General features: G+C 53.2%; 1 non-coding gene across 1 annotated transcript; it reads left to right on the top strand.

Moving 5' to 3' along the window:
- The first annotated feature begins 19,635 nt into the window (after positions 1 to 19,635).
- LOC113244689 (small Cajal body-specific RNA 16) lies at positions 19,636 to 19,822 on the top strand. Its single transcript, XR_003312463.1, has one exon. It is a non-coding gene; the product is annotated as a small Cajal body-specific RNA 16 (non-coding RNA).
- The last annotated feature ends 956 nt before the right edge of the window (positions 19,823 to 20,778 follow it).

Below are 20,778 nucleotides of genomic sequence, written 5' to 3'. Positions count from 1 at the left end.
TGGAATCTTTGTGTTGGAATCCAAAATAGCTTTTGTTGGGCCAAGCACATCTTCCCTGCCTCCCTGCCTCTCCCTCCAGGCTTCAAAGACCCTATTTTATACAGACAACTTCAAAAGGACCTTTGCGCTTTGGCTCTCAGGCCTCACCCTTGGAGCCGGGGCAGAGCGAGACAGACCCCGGAGACACTGCAGATGGGGCATGACTGCAGGAGGGCCAAAGATCATGCAGTTTGGTCCAGAAAACAGGAACGGAAAGAATCCATGTTGGGTGAGTGTATTAAAATCCTATTGCTACTGTAACAATTTGCCACAAATTTAGCAGCTTAAAACAACAGAAATGGAGTAGATCACGGGTCGGATGTCCAGGCTCCATTGGTTTCTCTGCTCTAGGTTTTACAAGGGCAAAATCAAGGTGTCAGCCAGGCGGGGCTCTGATCAGGAAGTTCTGGGAAGAACCATTTCCAAGGTCATTCGGGGAATTGCCATGTTCAGTTCTGTGATGTGTAGGACTGAGGATCCCCCTTCCTTGCTGGCTGCCAGCTCCTAGAGGATGCTGACACTCCTTCTCCCATGCCCGCCCCCCTCAACCATGGCGGGCCGAGTCCCTGCCAGCCATGAAATCTCTCTGCTTCCTCTTCTGACTTCAGCTGGAAAAAAGTTCTCCACTTTGAAGGGCTCATGTGATTAGATCCCCCCATGCCCTACCAATAATCAAACTAATCTCCCTACGTTAAGATTTCCAATTTTGATTATACCTGTGAAGTCCCTTTTGCCATGTGCCATGTTTGCGAGTCCCCAAGACCACCTTCTGGTTTGATAACTCACTAGAAAGACTCCCTGAACTTAGAAAAGAAGATCTGTTATACTCATGGTTAGGGTTTTTTACAGTGAGAAGACAAGATTACGATCAGCCATGGGAAGAGGCAGGTGAGGCTGGGCCTGGGAGAGGCCAGGCATGAGCTTCCCGGCGTCCTTCCAATAGGGCCGTGTGGACAGCCCTCCATTCTCCCAGCACACATGGAGTATTGCCAGCCAGGGACACTCACCTGAGCCTTGGTGTCCAGAGTTTTCACTGGGTCTCAGTATCATGTCAACATAGCTGTCTGTCCACAGGACTGACCTCAGTCTGCAGTCCCTCTAGAGGTCAAGCTGGTACCATGTGGCCCAAAGCCCCAACCCTAAAACTCATTGCTATCGTAGACTATCTGGCTGGCCCAAGGTCCCCAAGTAAACAAAGATACTCTTACCAGACAGGAGCTTCCAAGAGCTCAGAGGTAACTTCCCAGGAGCTGAGGGCAAAAGCCAAAGGCCAAATCTCTCTTTGGGCAAGGTCAATCTCTTCCTGCACACCACAAAACTAATATTTCCACGGGTTCCAGGTTAGGGAGGACGTCTCTGGGGAGCCATTGTTCTGCTAACCCCCCAGTGAGTGTCAGTCTTCCAGATTCCAAGGGAGCAGTGTTTCCCAAAGTGTGTGCTTTGGAACCCAAGTCCCACCAGCCATTCCCAGGAAGGTTCTGTGGTCGAACAGCTTTTGGAACCGTTGCCCTCCGTACCCTCCTTTCTCAGAGACCCACCTAAGGGTCTCCACCCCAGGAAGGGACAATCCTGCCACAAGGAGCCCCACGCCCTGCTCTTAACCCAGCGTTGCCCAAACTGTCTTATCCATGCAGCCTTCCTGACGTGATCTCCTGTAAGTCTCTACCAAAGATATTTGGGGAAAGTGGAACTCTGTCTAAGCAATCTTTGCAAACTAAAGCCTTTCCACCAACACTCTGGACCTCCGTTTCCTCATCTGCAGGATGAGAGTTATTGTTTCACTTCCTATCTGAGCGGCTTATTGTGAATTAAATTAGGTAACATACACAGAACTCTTGGTTCATCCTACATATCAGAGGGATGGTAGCTGTTATTGTCATATTTATTTTAGGAACTAAAATGTCTTCACTGACCTTCCTGTTGCTTCTTCATCACTGCCAACACCAGGTCCAAAGAGCCCGTGAAGCATCTTACACGGTGGTCATGACCGGGGCCCAGGGAAACAGAACAGGCATGCCGGCAAACCTAAGTGATCCTCCTCTCGAGGTTCCAAGATCCGATGAACTAACTAACCTGGAGGGATCCTGTCTGATGCGCGTGGAGTGAATGAAGACCGGGAGTCCTCGCGCTTTTTCTTGCTGGCACTTTCTCTCACGAGGGATGCGAGAAGGGGCCAATCCGGGAAGGGATCTAGGGAGAGGCCGGGTTGACCACTCTACAAATCAAAGCTGGACATCCTGAGTGCGCACCGTGCAGCGAATGAGTCAGGTTTGGTTTGCTTTGCTCTTCTTGCATCTGACTCATCTTCTAAGATAACCCTATGTCATTAAAAATAATGAGCACCAGGGCACCTGGCTGGCTCAGTCGGGGGAGCGTGTGACTCTTGATCTCTGGGCTTGTGAGTTCAAGCCCCACATTGGGGGCAGAGATTACTATAAATAAATAAACAAACAAATAAGTAAATAAAAACTTAAAAAAATAAAAACCCAAGAAGGACAAGCTTCATGAAGCTGGCGATGCTGGTAATGGCACACGCTCTGAGCTAAATTGGGTACCAAGTACTGTGCGTCTTTTCCTTACACTGTCCCGTGTGACTCTGCCGTCCTTGCCCAATTCACAGGTGATTAAAGGGCAAGTAACCTGTCTGGGGTCACTATTGGTAGGTAGTGAGTGGTGCCAGGCTTCTCCCCCTGGCCCGTGTGCCCCAGCGGCCTCTGCTCTGCCGTGCTGTGCTCTCCCCCCATCTCCCTGGGTCTCCTTGGCCTGACACACAGATGTGCACAGTCTGGCAAGCAGCCTCAGGCTCCCTAATTCCTGCAAAGAACGCCTGGGGCTCTGGAAAGCCACCTGCTTCAAAATGGAGGAACCAGGTGGACTCCGCAAAGGACCTCCTTCCAAATCATGAGGCTCTCAGCTCATCCTCAGCACACGTTAAGCCCTTGGTCCCCCTTGCTGGGTCCTTCATGAACACAGGTGGCTCGAGTGCCCTCCCTTCTCTTACAATGGGTTTTCTGGGTCTCCCCGGGGCCCCCCCACCTCCACCATGCCCTGCCGGTGAGACTAGTCCAGGCTGGGTCTTTACCGCCATCTAGTGGCTCCCAGGCTCACCGCAGGGAGGAGTGTCCAGAACCAAGACCAGAATTCTCGGCACCTTTAAAATGATGCTGTGGTTCAGCTTGATCCGGCGCAGTCTCCACGGGGCAAAGCCAGGGCCAGCTCTCTGGAAAGCTTTAGGCTTGGCGTGGCTCCGGGGGGCCCGCGCGAGGAGCGGGCAGCGGCCGGGGCTCATCCTGCTGAGGACCTGACCCATCCCGTCTGTGGGAGGTTTCCCAACCCTTGATGGAGGCCAGAGGGTGTGGAGGGCAGAGCGGCCCTGGGGAAGGGAGAGGCTGGCCCCGCCCCAGGGAGGAAGGTGTTGCAGGGCTGGAGGCGCTGGAGTGGGTGTGTGTTCCCGCAGGAGAGGAGAGGCGGGGCAGAGCCAGCTCTGCCCTGGGCGGGCCCTCTGCGGAGTGGGGTGGCCAGGGCTCCCATCCAGACCCTGCTGCTCGCTCAGAGCATCTTGGAAAAGGAGCCACCATCCACCTCCCGGCTGGCTGTCGGCTGGCTGTCGTTAGAATCTAGAAGCCCTGGGGTATCAGTTTCCTGCAGCTGCCATAACAAATGACCCCAGCATGGTGCCTTAAAGCGACAGAAACTGTTCCCTCCCCGTTCTGGAGCCCCATGTCCAAAACCAAGGAGTCAGCGGGCTTGCTTCCGTCTGGAGGCCTGAGAAAGACTGGTCCATGCCTCCTCTCTCCTGGCTCTTGGGAGTTGCCAGCAATCCCGGAGGCATCGCCCCTGCGTGCGCACGCATGCGGGTCTCCTCTTCTTACAAGGACACCAGTCACACTGGATCAGAGCTCTAATCCACCCTCATCAAGTACAACTTCATCTTGATTTGATCACATTTGCAATGACCCTATTTCCAAATAAGGTCACATTCACAGGGATTAGGACTTCAAAATGTCTTTTGGCGGGGGGCACCATTCAGTCTGCAGCAGATCTCACATTACTGGGTTCCCCTCTTACCCTGTGGTCAAGAACAAGCCCCATGTGTGTCTGATGTCCCATTCTTTGCACTCATCCCTCCGGCCCTCCACCCTGGGTTTGCCTGCTTCCACCGCAAAATGTCAGTCACGTCTGGCTTGTTCACCTCCCACATTCAGCTCCATTGTTTCCCATCTTTAAAAGGCTATGGAGGGGCGCCAGGGTGGCTCAGTTGGTTAAGCGACTGCCTTAGGCTCAGGTCATGATCCCAGGGTGCTGGGATCAAGTCCCACATCGGGCTTCCCCTGCTCAGCGGGGAGTCTGTTTCTCCCTCTCCCTCTGCCTGTCACTCCCCCTGCTTGTGCTCTGTCAAATAAATAAAATCTCAAATAAATAAATAAAAGGCTACAGAGATGTCCCTCCCCCATGAAGCGTCCCCAGATCAGTCCCCAGGCCCCACCCTCCCTCGCCAACCCCCAGGCACTGTAGGTCGTCAGGCACCAGCCGTCATCACATGGACAGCACAACGCGGCTCAAGCCCCTCAGCCGAGGGGAAACTCCTCATGGTCAGCAGGGCTCAGAAGATGTCCGCACTGCCCGATTCATCCAGGCGGGCCTCGGAGGGACAAGTGTCCAAACAATTGCTCTGAGTGTGAAGGAATGTTCTAGAAAGTCAGGCTTTTCTTAGGGGCGCCTGGGTGGCGCAGCGGTTAAGCGTCTGCCTTCGGCTCAGGGCGTTATCCCGGCGTCATGGGATCGAGTCCCACATCAGGCGAGTCCCACATCAGGTGAGTCCCACATCAGGCGAGTCCCACATCAGGCGAGTCCCACATCAGGCGAGTCCCACATCAGGTGAGTCCCACATCAGGCGAGTCCCACATCAGGCTCCTCCGCTATGAGCCTGCTTCTTCCTCTCCCACTCCCCCTGCTTGTGTTCCCTCTCTCGCTGGCTGTCTCTATCTCTGTCAAATAAATAAATAAAATCTTAAAAAAAAAAAAAAGAAAGTCAGGCTTTTCTGGGTCAAGTGGTCAGCCACTTTTGAATGCTAAAGACATATTTTGCCCAAGAGCCTCGGGGAAGATGAAAGCCGGGTGGTCAGGGCCGTGCTGACCAGGGGAAGGTGGTTGAGGCCTCCAGCCCCTCTAGGACGGGCTGGAGGAGCTGGTGCGGAGCCAGACAGCAGAGCCAGGCAGCAGACCGCCCTCACCCCTCCCTGGTCTCCCGGCCCGTGGACCCGCTCCCTGTGCCATCACACGGGGCTCTAATGAAATGCTGGTTTAAAAGCGTCTGATCTGCAGGAATGTTCCAGGCAAATTAAATATACAGCATCCAAGAAGCCAAGTGGCTTGGAAAAACGCATTTACGGCTTAACAAAAGATGGAGCAGTTGGACGAGCAAGCAAGACGCAGGGCTAATTGGCAGCCGCATTTTGTTTGCTCCCCACAATTGCCTCATGGAATTGTAAAAAAAAAAAAAAAAAGAAAAAGAAAAAAAGAACGTGCTGAAGCCTTGAAATTAAACACTTTAAAAAATAGGCTAATGTTCTCGGAGACCATGTTTTAAAGACAGCTTTTGTTCCCGACTCAGGGTTTTCTCAATCAGCAGAAAACACTGTCTCCACTTGACAGGGGCGCGAGGAGATAAGCGGGAGGCACTGTCTTAAACACAGTCAGGGCAATTTTCACCTCTATCTTATCACCACCTTCAAGAAGCATTATTTTCATCTGACGTGAGGTTCCAATTTTTGGAAGAAAAAAAAGAAAGCCTTTCATCTCTCCCAACCTCATTTTTTTCCTCTCTCCTTCTCTCCTGAGGGATGCGTGGGGGAAGAACATTCCTCCACTTGCTACGGTTTGGGAATCCCATAAAACACGCCAGAGGCTGCAGTGTTTTGCACTGATAACCCCCCCTCCCAGCCCACCAGGTGGCTCCTGGACACGTCGTGGCCACAGAGCTGGGGCGGGGGAGCCACGCCATTGGGCCGAAAGTGGGTGGGAGGCACGGGGACGGCCACCCTGTCCCCACGCCTCCCGCCTCCACTTCCAAAAGCCGAGGGGCCGAGGGGTGGGGAAGTGGTGGGTGACCCGAGGGTACTGTATCCACAAGCGTGTACCCCACTCCCTTCTCAGGCCCCGCGGGCTTTCTCAACGCCAAGGGCTGCTTCTGTGTTTTCATTTACCCATCACTGTCACCAACGGAATTGCAAGCCAGCCTTGGCACTCGTGAAGAAAATGGGGGGGCCTGGAGGCTAAACTTCCCCCATCCTTTTACATCTCTGCCTGGAAAATGGAATCAAGGACATTTCCAGAACAACTTGAAGGGTGATGGAGGAAGCAGGCAGCCTCAGGATGGTCTGAGCCCCGGGGACCTCAGAGACCACCCAAGCCATTGAGGCTGATGAAGGAAAGGTGCCCAAATGAGCCATGGTCCATGGAGGTGGGTTCTCAAACTCTGGTGCCTGTGGAGGAAACGTGTTGGGGGAACAGTGTCTCGTGATGCCTTCAGGGGCATTCACTCTCTTCGCTGCCGATTCCTTTCTTCATTCGTTCTCCAAATACCTTCGGTTCCACTCTGCACCCTGCTCTAATTACTGGGGATATAATCCTTTAAAACAAATCTCCCCCAACACTTGGAACCCAAGCGCTATGGGGTGAACAGATAATAGACCGAAATGTTTACACTGATGACACTTGGTGACCCAGCAGCAAGGCGTTGCTGGTGGCCTAGAAGTGTGTTGCGTGTGGCCACTGCCGAGCCACGGCAGCACACGCGGTCTCTGCGGCCGGTTCCTCTTCCTTCCGCCTCCAGCAGGTGGTACCTCGGTCCGCCCGCGTGCCCTGATCGCCCAGCATCATTGCTCGAGGAACCCTCGGTCAGGGCACTTATGCAGAGAGACCACCTCTGGACTTACTCTCTTCTCCATGGTCCCACTGCCCTCTGTCTGCAGGAGCATTTCCAGCAGAAGGGGGGGGATCCACGTACGGGGGTGCGGGTTTAAACACTCTGCTCCTTCCAACCGTGACTGAAGGACGGCGTGTGGCAGGAATCGGGTCAGCACATAGGGTGACACGTGACCGCACTTAGGCCGGCGCTGGGCACAGGCGCTGCAAGATTACTGTGTTTGCATTTGGACGCTGACACCCACGGACATCCGTGGCAGCCCGAGAAATGAGAACCTCAAGAGGGACAAAAATGGGACTTTGTTTTATTATCTTGAGAGTCCTTTCTTAGGGCATGCGCTCTCTCTTTCTCCTCACGCCCCCATCTGTCTGTCTCTCTTTTCCTCTCTCTCTGTCTTTGCCTTTCCAGCTGTAACCACGAAACATGGAAGGAGAGGCAACTAATGTCCGTGTTGCTTTCCGAGATGATTTCAAGACCTGGCTCTCAGACACCCATGGGCCATTCATGTCGCCTCTCGGTGACTCAGATTCACAGCTCATGGCGAGGGACACCTGACAGCTGACGAGGTGCTCCGGTAACCCTGGTCACTCATAAACCTTTACAAATTGGCTTTGCTGGTGTGTCTATTTTATTTTATTTTATTTTATTTTATTTTATTTTATTTTAGATCTATTTATTTATTTGTGTGGGGAGGGCAAAGGGCAGAGGGAGAGAGAGAGAATCTCAAGCAGACTCCCCGAGGAGTGTGGAGCCGGACACGGGCCTGGATCTCACGACCCCAAGATCATGACCTGAGCCAAAACCAAGACTCAGACGCTCAACTGACTGCACCACCCAGGCTCCCCATATTTTATTTTTTTATTTTAATTTTAATTTATGTTCAGTAATCTCTATATCCAACGTGGGGCTCGAACTCAGGACCCCACAATCAGGAGTTGCATGCTTCTCAGATGGAGCCAGCCAGGTGCTCCCTGTGTGTCTGTGTTACAATCAGGAGATGGGTCCACGTGGAAAATAGTTTGCTCCAACCAGCTGGTGCCAAGTTGGTTCCTGAAGTCCCCACGGTCCTGACCCCATCATTCTTTCCTGCAGGCAGACAGACACACACGGGCTAGACTGGGCACCCCGGGAAGGGGGCAGGTGCAATCGGGGCTCCATTCCCCTCCAGCGCGGAAGTGACAGAGAATCCCTGCTTTGTAACACCCACATCCGTAATCTTGCCATACCATCTCTGGCCCCAAAAGCAACCCACCCACAATGCCTTTTAACCTTTTTCCCTGAAGAAATCATGTATCCTTGGGTTCTTAGCCCCAGCTGCCCTCTTGTGGACTTGAAAGGAAAAGGGAGGGAAGAAAAATGAACTAGCATATTGGCCTCTCCCTGGCACAGGGCACCGTCCTGGGAGCTCACGGAATTCTCACCTAATCCTGAGAACAACCCCAGGGACAGGCACTGTTTCCAGCTCACAAAGGAGGAAATGAAGGCTTTTGCAGGCGGATAGTTAACCAGGTCAAGGTTACTCGGCTAGACTAAGACCAAGGCAGGATGTCAGACCCCAAAGCCCATGCTCTTGCTTCTGCAATGAGCTGCCCCCCAAATGCTGATCCTGGCTGCAGCGGAAACAGTTCCAACAGTCAGGTTGTCCTGCATGATAATTGGCCAGACTCTGCCAACTACACTAACCTTCTCCCTTCCTCCATGAGCTCTCCAACCCGTCTGTCATCTTGAGGGCTCTCCTTCCTGCTGCCGCTTCCTAGCCTTGGCCGTGCCCCCTGGTTCATATCTTTACACCTGCTCTTCTCCTTCTGCCACTTGCCTTGGAGAATGCTGCCCTCCCGCCTACTCTCTTGGCCTCTCTCCTGCGTGTCCTGCGTCTGCTTAGTCCTGCACAGGCTCCCAGGGGCATGTCAGTCACGCAAATAGTACCTGTCAGGTGCGACGGGAGAACTGCCACATTCGGTGATTCTGGGGAACACAGATTTGTCTCAAAACCTTGCCTCTGGCCTCCACTCTCACACCCAGGTTAATTCCTGCTGGATCATCGATCTCAGTGAAGAAAAAGAAACCATCGAAATACCAGAATACCTGCGTGGATGCTTTTAGGTTCTGAAGTTGCGAAAGCTTTCCAAGTGTGTAGGGCGAAAATTCAAGTCAACAGACTTAGGAATACAGTAACGCGCCTTTACATTTTGTAACTTAATTTGCATTTCAAGCAGGTTGGGGGGCCTCTCGTCTAATAGCTGGGGGTTGTGCCTCCACCCCTAAGTCCGAAACCACTCGGTGGGAAGGCATGGTTCAAACTGGGTCTCAGATCAAGCATGGGAATTTTTAAGGGGACAAGCAGGGAAAGGACCCAGAAAGAAAGCAAACGTTTGGCTCATTTGGGCTCAGAAGAGTACACTGTCTTTTGAGCTGTGTTTCCATGTTTTTATCACCCATGTAGGTCATAACCTGGAGTAAAATCCCATAGGCAGTCTGGGAGCCCCACTCCCCAGCCCAGGGGAGATGGTGGTAAATAGCACGTGCTAGGCCCAAGTGTGTCCTGGCAAATAGCCACCCCCCCCAGCCCCCAGCCCCCCACCCCCCCCACCCCCCCCACCCCCCCCCACCCCCGGTGCTTCCCTCTCCCTTCTCTCCCTCTCCTTCCCTCCTCCAGCATGGGCTGAAACTAGAGCACAACATTTCCCCACTGGTGGGGAGGGGGGAGACAGGTTGGGGGGAAGCGCTGAGGTTCATAATCAAATGTGTAACTGGTTTATGGACGTTCTCAGCCTCGGGGTATAAACATAAAAACACAAAATGGTTTTTACATGTTCTCTAATCAATGCCATCAGCCATACTCTGTCAAATTCCGTTTTCCATCTCCTGCTGACATTTCAGGCAGGTCCCACTGATTTCGGGTCCCTCTTAGTTATTTCAGACTGTGACCTCAGTCTGGTTCTGAGCCCTCGGTCCCGTCCCCCACTCCTGCACAGCTGTCCCCCACCCCTGCACAGCTGTCCCCCACTCCAGCGCAGCTGCCCCCTGAGGCAGGTGTGGGAAGGGCTGGCTTCCTGGCTCTCTCGGACTTGGTCTGGTTCCATCTGCCCCCCAGGGAGCGCCTGCCCTCAAGGTGGTCTCCATGGAGATGGCAGGCCCATCCCCCTCCGACATCCCTAGGGTGATGTTCAGACTCAGGCCTGACATCTCCATGGCTGAGAACACCCTAGAAAATGACGCCCATGTCTCCCAGGAAATGCCAGTGGTCTGGGCCCTTAGCCCTTTGTGGGGCATCCCCGGGGGTTCACAATTGCTGTCTGTCCTCGGTGTTATGGTCATTCACAAGGAGCTACAGGAATCAGTGAGGCGCTCTACAATGCCTCCTAAGTCCTGGGAAGATGTGGGTTGGGGGACCCCCTGTCCTTTTTTTCTGGGCAACGGCATCCCAGTCCCTACCTGCCCAGCCATCACCAGCTGCTCTAGCCAGAGTCCTGCTCTGGGAATGCTCCAGGTGGGAAGTGGACAGCATTTCCTATGTTTGCGTGCACACGGCCCTCCAGAGGACCCAGGCCTGGTTCTCCCCGGACGCCTTCTCCACGCCCGGGTCTGTCCTGAGAGCAGAACGGGGAAGACTGGAGCCCAGCAAGCCCCCAGCTAGGAGCCTGCCCCCGTGGCCTCTCCTCACAGACCCTGTCAATGCTGAGAGTTATCTCCTGGAGCCCCACTGTGCGGTTTGCTTGGGAGGGAAACACTCCCTCACTTGGCGACCCCCCCAACTGGAACATAGAATAAATCACAATAGATGACACACTTATAATGAAGCGATTCCCATACATTATTTCATTTACTTGGAGAGAAATATTCTACTTTTGCCCCCACCTTATGATGAAAAAGTTGAGATTTAGGGAGGGTGTTCTGTCCAAGACTGCAGGATCAGAATGGTGTATTAGGGGCGCCTGGGTGGCACAGCGGTTAAACGTCTGCCTTCGGCTCAGGGCGTGATCCCAGCTTTCTGGGGTCGAGCCCCACATCGGGCTCCTCTGCTGGGAGCCTGCTTCTTCCTCTCCCACTCCCCCTGCTTGTGTTCCCTCTCTCACTGGCTGTCTCTATCTCTGTTGAATAAATAAATAAAATCTTAAAAAAAAAAAAGAATGGTGTATTAATCTGTTTCTCTGCGTAACAAAGAAATCTTACAAATCTCAACGACTTGCTGGGGGCAGGGGGGCGGGTAGGCAAAGGAGGGCGGCCAGCCAGATCCAGCCCAACACCTATTTCCCTAAAGCCCCACAAGCCAAGAATGGTTTTTACATTTTTAAACGGTCAAAAAAAATTCAGAAGCGGACTATTTTGTGACATGAGAGATTTGTGTATACTCGAAATGTCGATGTCCGTAACTAAAATGTTATTAGACACAGCCACGCTCTGTCTGTGGCTGCCTTGCCCTACCCTGTCGGAGTTACGATGTTGCAACAGAGACCATCTGGCCTTCACAGCCTAAAATAATTAGTAGCCGGTCCTTTACAGAAAAAGTTAGCCAAACCCTGCCAGCATGGATTTTTCTCACTCACAGTTCTCTGGGTTGGCGAGGACTACTTCCGGGCTGCAGGCTGGGTTCGGGGGGTGGGGGTGGGGGGCTCCATCTGGACGGGTCTGGAACCAGCAGGACCCAGGGCACGTTCTTCTTCTCGTCCTTCTCGGGGTGGGTGGAGGAAGTATGGCAGAAATGGTGTTTTGGAATGTTGATGAGGTCCGGAGCTGACGGCCAAGAAAGAATTCTTGAGACGTCTTTGGTGCAAAAAATGATTTTATTAAAGCAGGCAGACGGGATCCGTGGGCAGAAAGAGCTGCTGCGGCTTGCTGCCCCAGGATTGTGAGGGGCCACTGGTTATATACTTTGGGGTTGGGGGAAATCGAGACAAAGGGAAGTTCGAAAGGACTTTCATCTGCTAAAGACGACTCGCAGGATCCCAGAGGCCTGGCTACCATCAAGCTAAGGGGGTTTTTCCCTCTGGCAAGGCATTAATATTAAAACACTTGGGGGTACCTGGGTGGCTCAGTCGGTCCAGTGTCTGCCTTCAGGTCCTGATCTCAGGATCCCAGGATCAAGCCCCACCTTGGGCTCCCTGCTCAGAGGGAAGCCTGCTTCTCCCTCTTCCTCTGCCCCTCCCCCTCACTCATATGTGCTCTCTCTCTCTCTCTCAAATAAATAAAATATTTAAAAAAACAGAAAGAGGGGCACCTGGGTCGCTCAGTCGGTTAAGCATCTGCCTTCGGCTCAGGTCGTGATCTCGGGGTCCTGGGATCGAACCCCATATTGGGCTCCCTGTTCAGTGGGGAGCCTGCTTCTCCCTCTCCCTGCCCCCCCACCGCTCATGCTCTCTCTCTGTCAAATAAATAAATAAAGTCTTTAAAAATAGATAAATAAATAATTAAAATAAAACAGTTGGGAGCTTCCTGGAGGAACGTTGAGGTGCCTGCCTCAAGTATTTGTCAATGGGCTGCAGGTTATAAGGACATTTCATTTTATGTACATTTCCTTCTACCTTTGTCTCCCACATCAGAAACATAGGACATGCTGAAGGCCCCGGCTGGGGCCACACAGTCCCTTCCCCCACAGCCACATGTCATGCCCATTTCAGCAGGAGGGACTCCGGATTCACACACCAAAGGGCAGCAGGGTCTAAATCTGATACAGGGAGTGAGCAGAGAGTCGGAAGCCAAGATCTCATTCATCGGCCACAGGTGGGGATGCAGGATTTGAACTCAGGGCCCCCTGACTCAAGAGTGTCTGTTCCTCCTGCCTCCCTGACTCCAATCCTGGGCAGACTGTCATAGGTGCAATAAAGAAAAAAAAGAGTGGAAAACCTTTGGGGAAAAGAATGCAGGACGACTTTCCCATCGCTCTCCACCCACCAGGGTTATTCCTGAGCACGCCTGGGCACCTTCTCAAGCAGCTGTACAGCCCGCCAGCGCCTGGAGACAAGCAGAATGGCTTCTGGAGCCGCTGGAAAGCCTGGGGCCAGAGCTGGCAAGAGCCCTCGATTCTTCAGGAATGTCATTGTGGAGAACTGAATAGCTCGGCCAACCAGAAAGTCGAAAAATTCCAAAGACCATTCACTTCAATTCCCCGGCAGGCATCCTCCAGAAGGAGCTCCTTTCAGAGTCAGAATATAAACAAGTCATGTGGGTCTGGAAGCCCTTATACACGAGAGGGCAAAGAAGGGAGAAGGGACCTTTATGATCCCTCCACCCCTGCCAATTTTGCACTGAAGCGGGAAGGAGCATATCCACTCCGGAGCCCGCCGGCTGTGAGAGATGAGGCCGGCAGAAGCCGGGAGCCATGGAGTGTTGGAGTGCTGAGCGGCGGGTTTGGGAGCGGCGTGGGAGAGGAAGATGAATGGGCTCCCCAGCCTTCCAGCCGCGCGGCTGGCTCCCCCGCGGCCCGCAGCTCATTCTCCGTGTCAGAACGGAATCGGACGCTCGCCGAGCCATCGACAGGAGGGAGAAAGAATTTATAAAACATGTGTGTGCTGCTCACTCCCGTAGCTGCTGTTTTGAAAGAAAGACACCGGGAGGAAAGAAATGTAGTGAATAACAGAGCGACGCTGACATGTTGCGGAACACGGGGGACAGAGCCGATTTTCTTGTCAAGCTCCACTGAAAATCAAAGACGCCGAGAGGCGGGGGACGGAGAGGATTCGTGAATAGCCACAGGTCAGAAAGACTGGACTTGATGAGATGTCTTCGGGGCTCAAATCCCTACATCTGCTGTCCTTCCGGACGTTGTCCTTCCGAATCGTGGTCCGGATAAAATCAAATACTCTGGGGCAAGGTCTTTACTTCTATACTAGAGAATAAAAACTACCGTAGTGAGAACTCATCCGTGCCAGGCACAGCAGGTTTTCAAGACGGGGTTCCCGTAAACCCTACGAGTGAGGGAGACTAACTAGGCCCACACTCCACACCAGGGAACAGACTGAAACAGAAAGGTTCAGTGCCTGGCCTGAGGCAGCCCAGCTCATAGGTGATAGAGCCTGATGTTGAGAAACGGGTTTGTCGGAGTCCAGACCAGTGTTTTTCATTTATGACACAGCCTCCCCAAACATTAGGTTGAACGCTTTACCTGCAAGTGAACATGATTGAGACAATTTATGTTGCTGTGAAATTGTTCTGCAAGATTAAAGCCTGTCCTTCCCATCGTGAGCTCCCGGCGGTTCTGACTCGCTACGCGTCAAACCCCCAGGATCAACAGCAGCCAGATCAACCCCCCAGTTTGTCCTGCTCTGTTTATTGCAATGACGAGCCTCACTGGGTCAGAGTGAGCCTTTGGGACCCACACCCAGGGGGCTCTCCCCCTCGCTATTTCCTGCTCTTTCCCCCCTACATTGTTATGAACATTTTCAAATATGCAGCAGAGCTGAGAACACCGACAGCGAACCCCCACAGATCCACCATCTAGATTCTACCCTTAACACTTCACTGCTCTTGTCTCGTCTGTTCATCTATCTATCCCCCGGGCCAGACACTTGGCTCCTGGACCCGTTTTGAAAACATAATTTTGAAAAAAAAAATACTTGCTTCAGAGGCGCCTGGCTGGCTCTGTGGGTGGAGCATGCGTGCGACTCTGAGTTTGGGGTTCAAGACCCACGTTGGGCACAGAGGTTACTTTTTCCAAAAAATGAGCAAATACATACTTGTTTCAGAAGAAAAAGGGGGAGGGAACAGGAGCAGCACCATCCCATCTAATCTAAAGCCAAAACCAGACAAAGGCCATCAGGAGAATGAAAAGTAAAGACCCGGCTCCCTTCAGAAGGTACGTGCAAGATACGGAACTTAAATAACAGCAAATTCAACGTTACCGACATCAAACAAAATTGGCTGTGTTTTACTCCAGGCATGTAAAAATAATAAGATCACAAACTCTCTTAATGCCCTTCAGGTGAAAGGAGAACGGCTATGTGACCATCTCAGTGGTCTGAGAAAAAACACCCAATACAAATCATAGTTGCTCTTGATTTTAAAACATTCTATCAAACTAGAATTAAAAAGTAACTTTCCAGGGTGCCTGGGTGACTCAGCCAGTTGAGCTTCTGACTTGGGACCAGATCATGATCCCAAGGTCCTGGGATGGAACCCTGCAGGGGGCTCCCTGCTCAGCAGGGGGAGTCTGCTTCTTCCTCTCCCATTGCCCCTCCCCCACTTCATGTGCGCTCGCTCTCTCTCAAATAAATTTAAAAACTCTAAAAAAAAAAAAAAAAGTAAGCTTCCTACCTGATAAACAGGATTCATCAAAAGCCTACCATTAATATACTTAATGGTGACATTTTAGGAAGAGTTGCAATAAAGCCCTAGGGAAGGGGCACCTGGCTGGCTCTTTGGTAGAGCACGCACTGTTAAACTTGGGGTGGTGAGTTTGAGCCCCACGTTGGGTGTAAGGATTACTTTTAAAAAAATCTCAAAAAAAAAAAAAAAAAGAGCCCTCGGGAAGACAAGGATGGCCCCACTTCTGTTCAACCCTGTACTGAACATACTGAGTGCACGTCGTGCCTACTTTTCACCAGACACTGTGCCGGGTGCCTGGTGTACAAATATCGTAGGATCTAACCAGCAGGGCGAAACGCAAGTCCTCATGGGCCCGATGCAGTCAGGGGGACAAGCAGGTGGAAAGAGACCACATAATAGAATGGAGCCATAGGGGGGTGGCAGGTAAGGGGCACCCCACTCTCCCCGAGGGGGTCTAAGTTATAATTTCCCAAAAGCTGAAAACACGAGTATTACATATAAAATGAATATGCAGAAGTAATTTTTCCAACGTGTTCATTAATGAGGAAACCAACACGATGTTGAGAGCAGTTGAAAAGAGAATGCGATAATCAGTCATGTATGTAGGCAATCAGGAATGCTAGAATGGGTTTGCTGATGGATGCCACACCGCTCAGTGTCCTGCGGGGCACTAACACAGAATGTTCGACGTCATCTTCTCCTGAGGACAGACACCACTGATATCTCTGCGGGACAGAATCCATTTGCATTGTTATGCACAAAAATTATTTTGGTTTTTTACAACTTAACTTCTCCCCCATTCTGAGCTGTAAAATAGCCTCACGGTACACACTCCTCCAGAGCCAGGGGAGCCCTGCGGAGGGGGCTGCGCCCACACCATTGAAAGTGTGCTTGTATCCTCCTGCCCATTTTCAAGTGGACAATCCCTCTAGGCAGGGGTCTGCGTTGGTCTGTGCACACCTGCAAGACCACCTTAGAGCACCTCAATCTAGCACAGCAGAATGACCCGGGAGCTTTTGCTTTTTACTTTTTACTTTTTTAAGATTTTATTTATTTATGTGACAGAGAGAGCACATGCGAGCACAAGCAGAGGGAGAGGCAGGCAGAGGGAGAGGGAGAAGCAGGCTCCCCGAGGAACAGGGAGCCCACTGCAGGGTTCCATCCCAGGACTCTGGGATCAGGACCTGAGCCATAGGCAGACGCTTCACCAACTGAGCCACCCAGGCGCCCCGTCAACTGGGAGCTTTCAACATCCTGATTCCCAGGCCACACCCCAGACCCATAAAACCAGTATTTCGGGGTGGGGGGTGGAGGGGGGAGTCCCTGGTGTCAGACTCTTCAAAGTTAAGAACCACTGCTCTGAAGACATCCAAGCAGGAGCAGGAGGCCAGCTCCACTCCCCTTCCCTCCCACTCTCCACTTACCCCTCAGCCCCTTCCACCCCTCCCACCCCTCCCCTTCCCTCCCTCCTCCCCAGCTCTGCCCCATCTCTCCTCTCCCCTCCTCTCCCAGGCCCAGCCAGGCTTCCATGGTGACTCTGGGGGGGGGGTATCCTGAAACTTGCCTACTTTTGTGCAGAAAGCACCATGTGGGGGCAGCCCAGGACAACCCCCTTCCAACCCCACCCTGGGGGATGGTCCTGGAAGATGGCATCTTTTGAAAATGTTTTCCTCCAACACCCAGAAGGAACCCACAGCTTGAGAGCAGCAAATGAGAAGAAATCTATCAGCCTCAGGAAATTGGTTCCCGCAGCCCCACAGAGTGACGGTAATCAGAAGCCCTTTGAGTGCCCAGCTAAATAAATAGGTTTAAAACTAATGCACCAGCTGCTGCAGGAAAGCGCGTAATCCCAAGATGGGTGGGCTGTGGGGCTGCCCGTATCTGCTTGGCAAGGGCATAAATCCGGGCACATGGGGGGGCCCCAGCTCCCACTGGCTCCTTTCACAGAAGGCAGAATGGAGCAAATCTGCTCTCAGCCTCCAGAATGTGTTTTCAGCCTGGGGAGAGCTACAAAGCCAGGGCAGGACGCCCACCTCTTCAGAAAGGGGGTGTGCTGGGGGGGGGGGTGTCAGGTTCAAAGGCGAACAATACCCAGGACTCCCTGGGTCCCAAAGGGAAATCTTCTAAGGTGCGTACGGAAGACATCCCTTGTCTGCTGAACCCCGGGCTTGCTCCAGTCCCTTCCCTTGACCTCTGAGCAAGGACACCAAGAGCTACTCAGAGTGGTGACAGGGCTCAGCCAGGTCCTCCTGGGCCTCTCTGAGCCACTAGACTGAAGAGCCATAGAGTCCTCATTAAGATGAGCGGGAGTCACTCTGAGAACCACTAGGCAGCTCTCCAAGCCCGGGCGTCGTTTCTTCCGCTCCACGGTGACTCTTGTAAGACATGCCACGACACGAAGAGGTGGTTACATCAAAGTGACAGCGGGTCTCACAAATCAGTGCATCTTTGCCAATCTGCAGAGTTCCTGTTACAGGTGTACATGTGCTCGTTGCTCGGAGGGGACACTGAAAAGAAAGACACAGAGAAGCACACCTGCCGAGTCCGTAAACATCGCTTCCTGAGCAGCAGCTGTCACCTGGCCCTTTCATCCAAACACCCTGCACAGCACTGGGGGCAGAGACCAGAGTCACCGCCCTTGTCCTTCTGGCAACAGGAGCACCCAGTTAAAAGACTCTATTTTGCAAACTCCCTTGTAGCCAAATGTGACAAAGGCAGGGCTGCTTCTTGCTGGAGGCTCCAGGGAGAAGATTTCCTTGCTCTTTCCAGCTTCTAGAGGGCACCTCGTTTCTTGGCTCATGGTCCCCTCTCCCCACCTTCAAGTCCAGCAGCTTCCAGGGTCATGCCTCCTCTCTGTCTCTGACTGTCCTGCTTCCATCTTACAATGCCTCTTGTGATGACGTTGGGCCCATCTGGACAGTCCAGGACGATCTCCCCATTGCAGGGTTCCTAGATTCATCTCATCTGCAAAGTCCCTTCTGCACTGTGAGGTGACACATCCACAGGGTCCAGGGATTAGGGCACGCACACCATGGGAGCAATTGTGCTTTTCATCCCAGACCCACACCGTACCCTGTGCCTCTGGCCTCAGCCATGCAGATGACTTCCTTTGGGAGCTAGCCACTCTGTGTCCCTCCTCACTCCCACCCTCCCTCCACCAGCTAGACAGGGGAGAGGACGGAGGGGAGCCAGAGTTCCAGAAGCCTGACGCCACCCCGTGATGGGGTTCTTGAGCCCCTGCAGCTGCTCCAGCCCTGGACACAGTGGGTACGTGGAGTCCGCTTTTCTAATATAAGTCGGGATGGGTTTCTGTCACCTGCACCTGCAAGACCCCACACTCTGTTCTTTGAGGGTCCTGAAGGAGGAGGCCAGGTGCCAGAGGCTGCGGCTTCACCCTCTCTGTGAGAAGATTCCAGGCGAGCCCCCTGCAGCCCCTGGGCTGCGGTCAGAGGGGGCTCGCCTTTAAGAAGGCCAGCACTGGGCACTGAGGATGGAGGAGCCTGGGGAGGCCAGGCCCCAGCTCTCCCTAGGAGAGTCAGGAGACACGGAGCCCTGTCCTGGCTGCTCAGGCCATTTCTGCTGGAGAGGCCAGAACAAAAGCAGAAAGCAGGCAGTGTTTGTCTTTATGTCACCATTTGCCCCAAGTGGGGCATTTCACACTTCCACAGTCCTCTTGATTGGAACAGAACCTTAAAAGCCCCGTCTGTTAGGTGGGATGTTATTCAGTCATAAACAGAAAGGAAGCACCAATGCACGCTGCAACTTGGATGAGCCTCGAAAGCAGGTGCCCCATCGCCGCTAACTAGCACCCGCCAGCTTCGGCTCCTTTAAGACGACCTTGGAGGACCCAGTTTCAAAGCCCAGGGAGACCTTCTGGCCGCTGCCTCTATGGTGCGTCGTCACTTCCGGCAGGAAGTGCGTATGCAGAACGGCTCCGGCGCAGGGGGTGGGGAGCGAGTAGAGGCGCGTGTTCCTCGTGTCTGAGGGAGGAGACTGCTCGCGTCGGCCTGGTGGTCGACCCGGGCCCGCGGGGTGACGCGGGGGTCTTCGGCGCCGCCCGCCCCAGCCTGGGCCGCAGGGCCCCGGACGAGGGAGGCGGAGGGGACTTGGGCGGAACTCAGGCTCCGACGCCGGGGCGGGGCTGCAGCAGGCTCGGCGGCGGGGCCAGCGCGGCCAGCGCGGAGGTCTGGGGAGGGCGTAGATAGCGGATGAGACTCTTCCTACATCTCGTTGTATCACTCTTTCCCCAGGGTTTCCTCAGAAAACGAGAACTTTCCAGCCCCCGGCGATTAGATGCAGGCGGGCGGCGTTTGGCCATTTCCTCCTGGTCGGTGAGAGCACGCAGAGCGCGCTCAGTTTGGGGGATCCAGGTACGTCAGGCACCGAGACGAAGAGTCTGGAGGACGATGGTCTGGGAAAAGGCTCCTGTGTTGCTGAACCTGCCCGGTTGTGGGTGCAGCCTTGTACCAGGCAGCCCGACCCTGACCTAGAATAAATTCCCGGGAGCAGTTTTTCCTGGGGTTTGAATTTGCAGTAACAGGTGTGAACATTCTAGCAGCAGTTTGATGATCATGTATGATACTGCAAACAGGACCCACGCTGAAAGGAAAACCGTTAGAGTTAGTACCGGGGAGCAGTGGCTTCCAAAAATCTGGAAACAGTTGACTTGATAAATATCGATTGATGCTTTGGCCATGCACCGTGCTGAATGTTAGTGGGTACAGAGATGGACAAAGACAGCCCAGGCCCTTGTTCTCAGGGAGCTACAGCCCCGCTGGGGAGATGAGATCAAATGCTTGTACTAAAGGAGATGTAATTCCTTTGGCTGAGGCCAAAACTCTGAAGGAGAGTATAATCCTATTAGGAGCTGCATCATTAGGAGTGTGATGGAGGCTTTCCTGAAGATGGGATCCTTGAGCTGGACTCTGAAGGATGAGTGGGAGTTCTCTGGAAAGCCAGGGGGCTGCATGTGCAAAGGCCCAGCGACCTGGCAAACGTGGCCAGTGGAGGAACTGGAAGAAGACCATTGTAACCCAGAAAGCAAGGGGAATGGTTTGGGGTGAAGCTGAAAAGGTGGGGAAGGGCCTGACCACACAGGGCCTGTGGCTCACGTGCACATTTTGCTCTTTCCTCAGAATGCAGGGGTCATTCTGGGTTTTAAACAAGAGGATGATGTGCTAAAATCTGTAATTTCAAGAGAACATTATGTAGAGAACAGTGCCGTCCAGTGGAGCTTCCTGCCATGTTGGAAATGGTCTATATCTGCACTGTCCGGTAGAGCAGCCACAAGCCACGTGTGGCTGTTGAGCACTTGGCAGTGTGGCTGGTGCTGCTGAGGAACTAGATTTTTCATTTTAATTTAAACGTAAATAACGACGGGTGGCCAGTGGCCACCTTGTTGGAGAGCACAGGTCTAGCGTATGTTGGAGGCATGGGAGCACCTTTATTGGTATCACGCCACACAGAGACCCTTACATCTCCTGCACCTCATCCCCTCCTGGGTAGAAGCCAAGAGGGAGTCTGCTTTTTGAGAACCCTGCCACCTACTG

This window comes from Ursus arctos, unplaced genomic scaffold, assembly GCF_023065955.2.
Source record: "Ursus arctos isolate Adak ecotype North America unplaced genomic scaffold, UrsArc2.0 scaffold_24, whole genome shotgun sequence".
Lineage (NCBI taxonomy): Eukaryota > Metazoa > Chordata > Mammalia > Carnivora > Ursidae > Ursus > Ursus arctos.
Note: the sequence above shows the minus strand (reverse complement) of the source record. Positions and strands in the feature narration are given on the sequence as shown.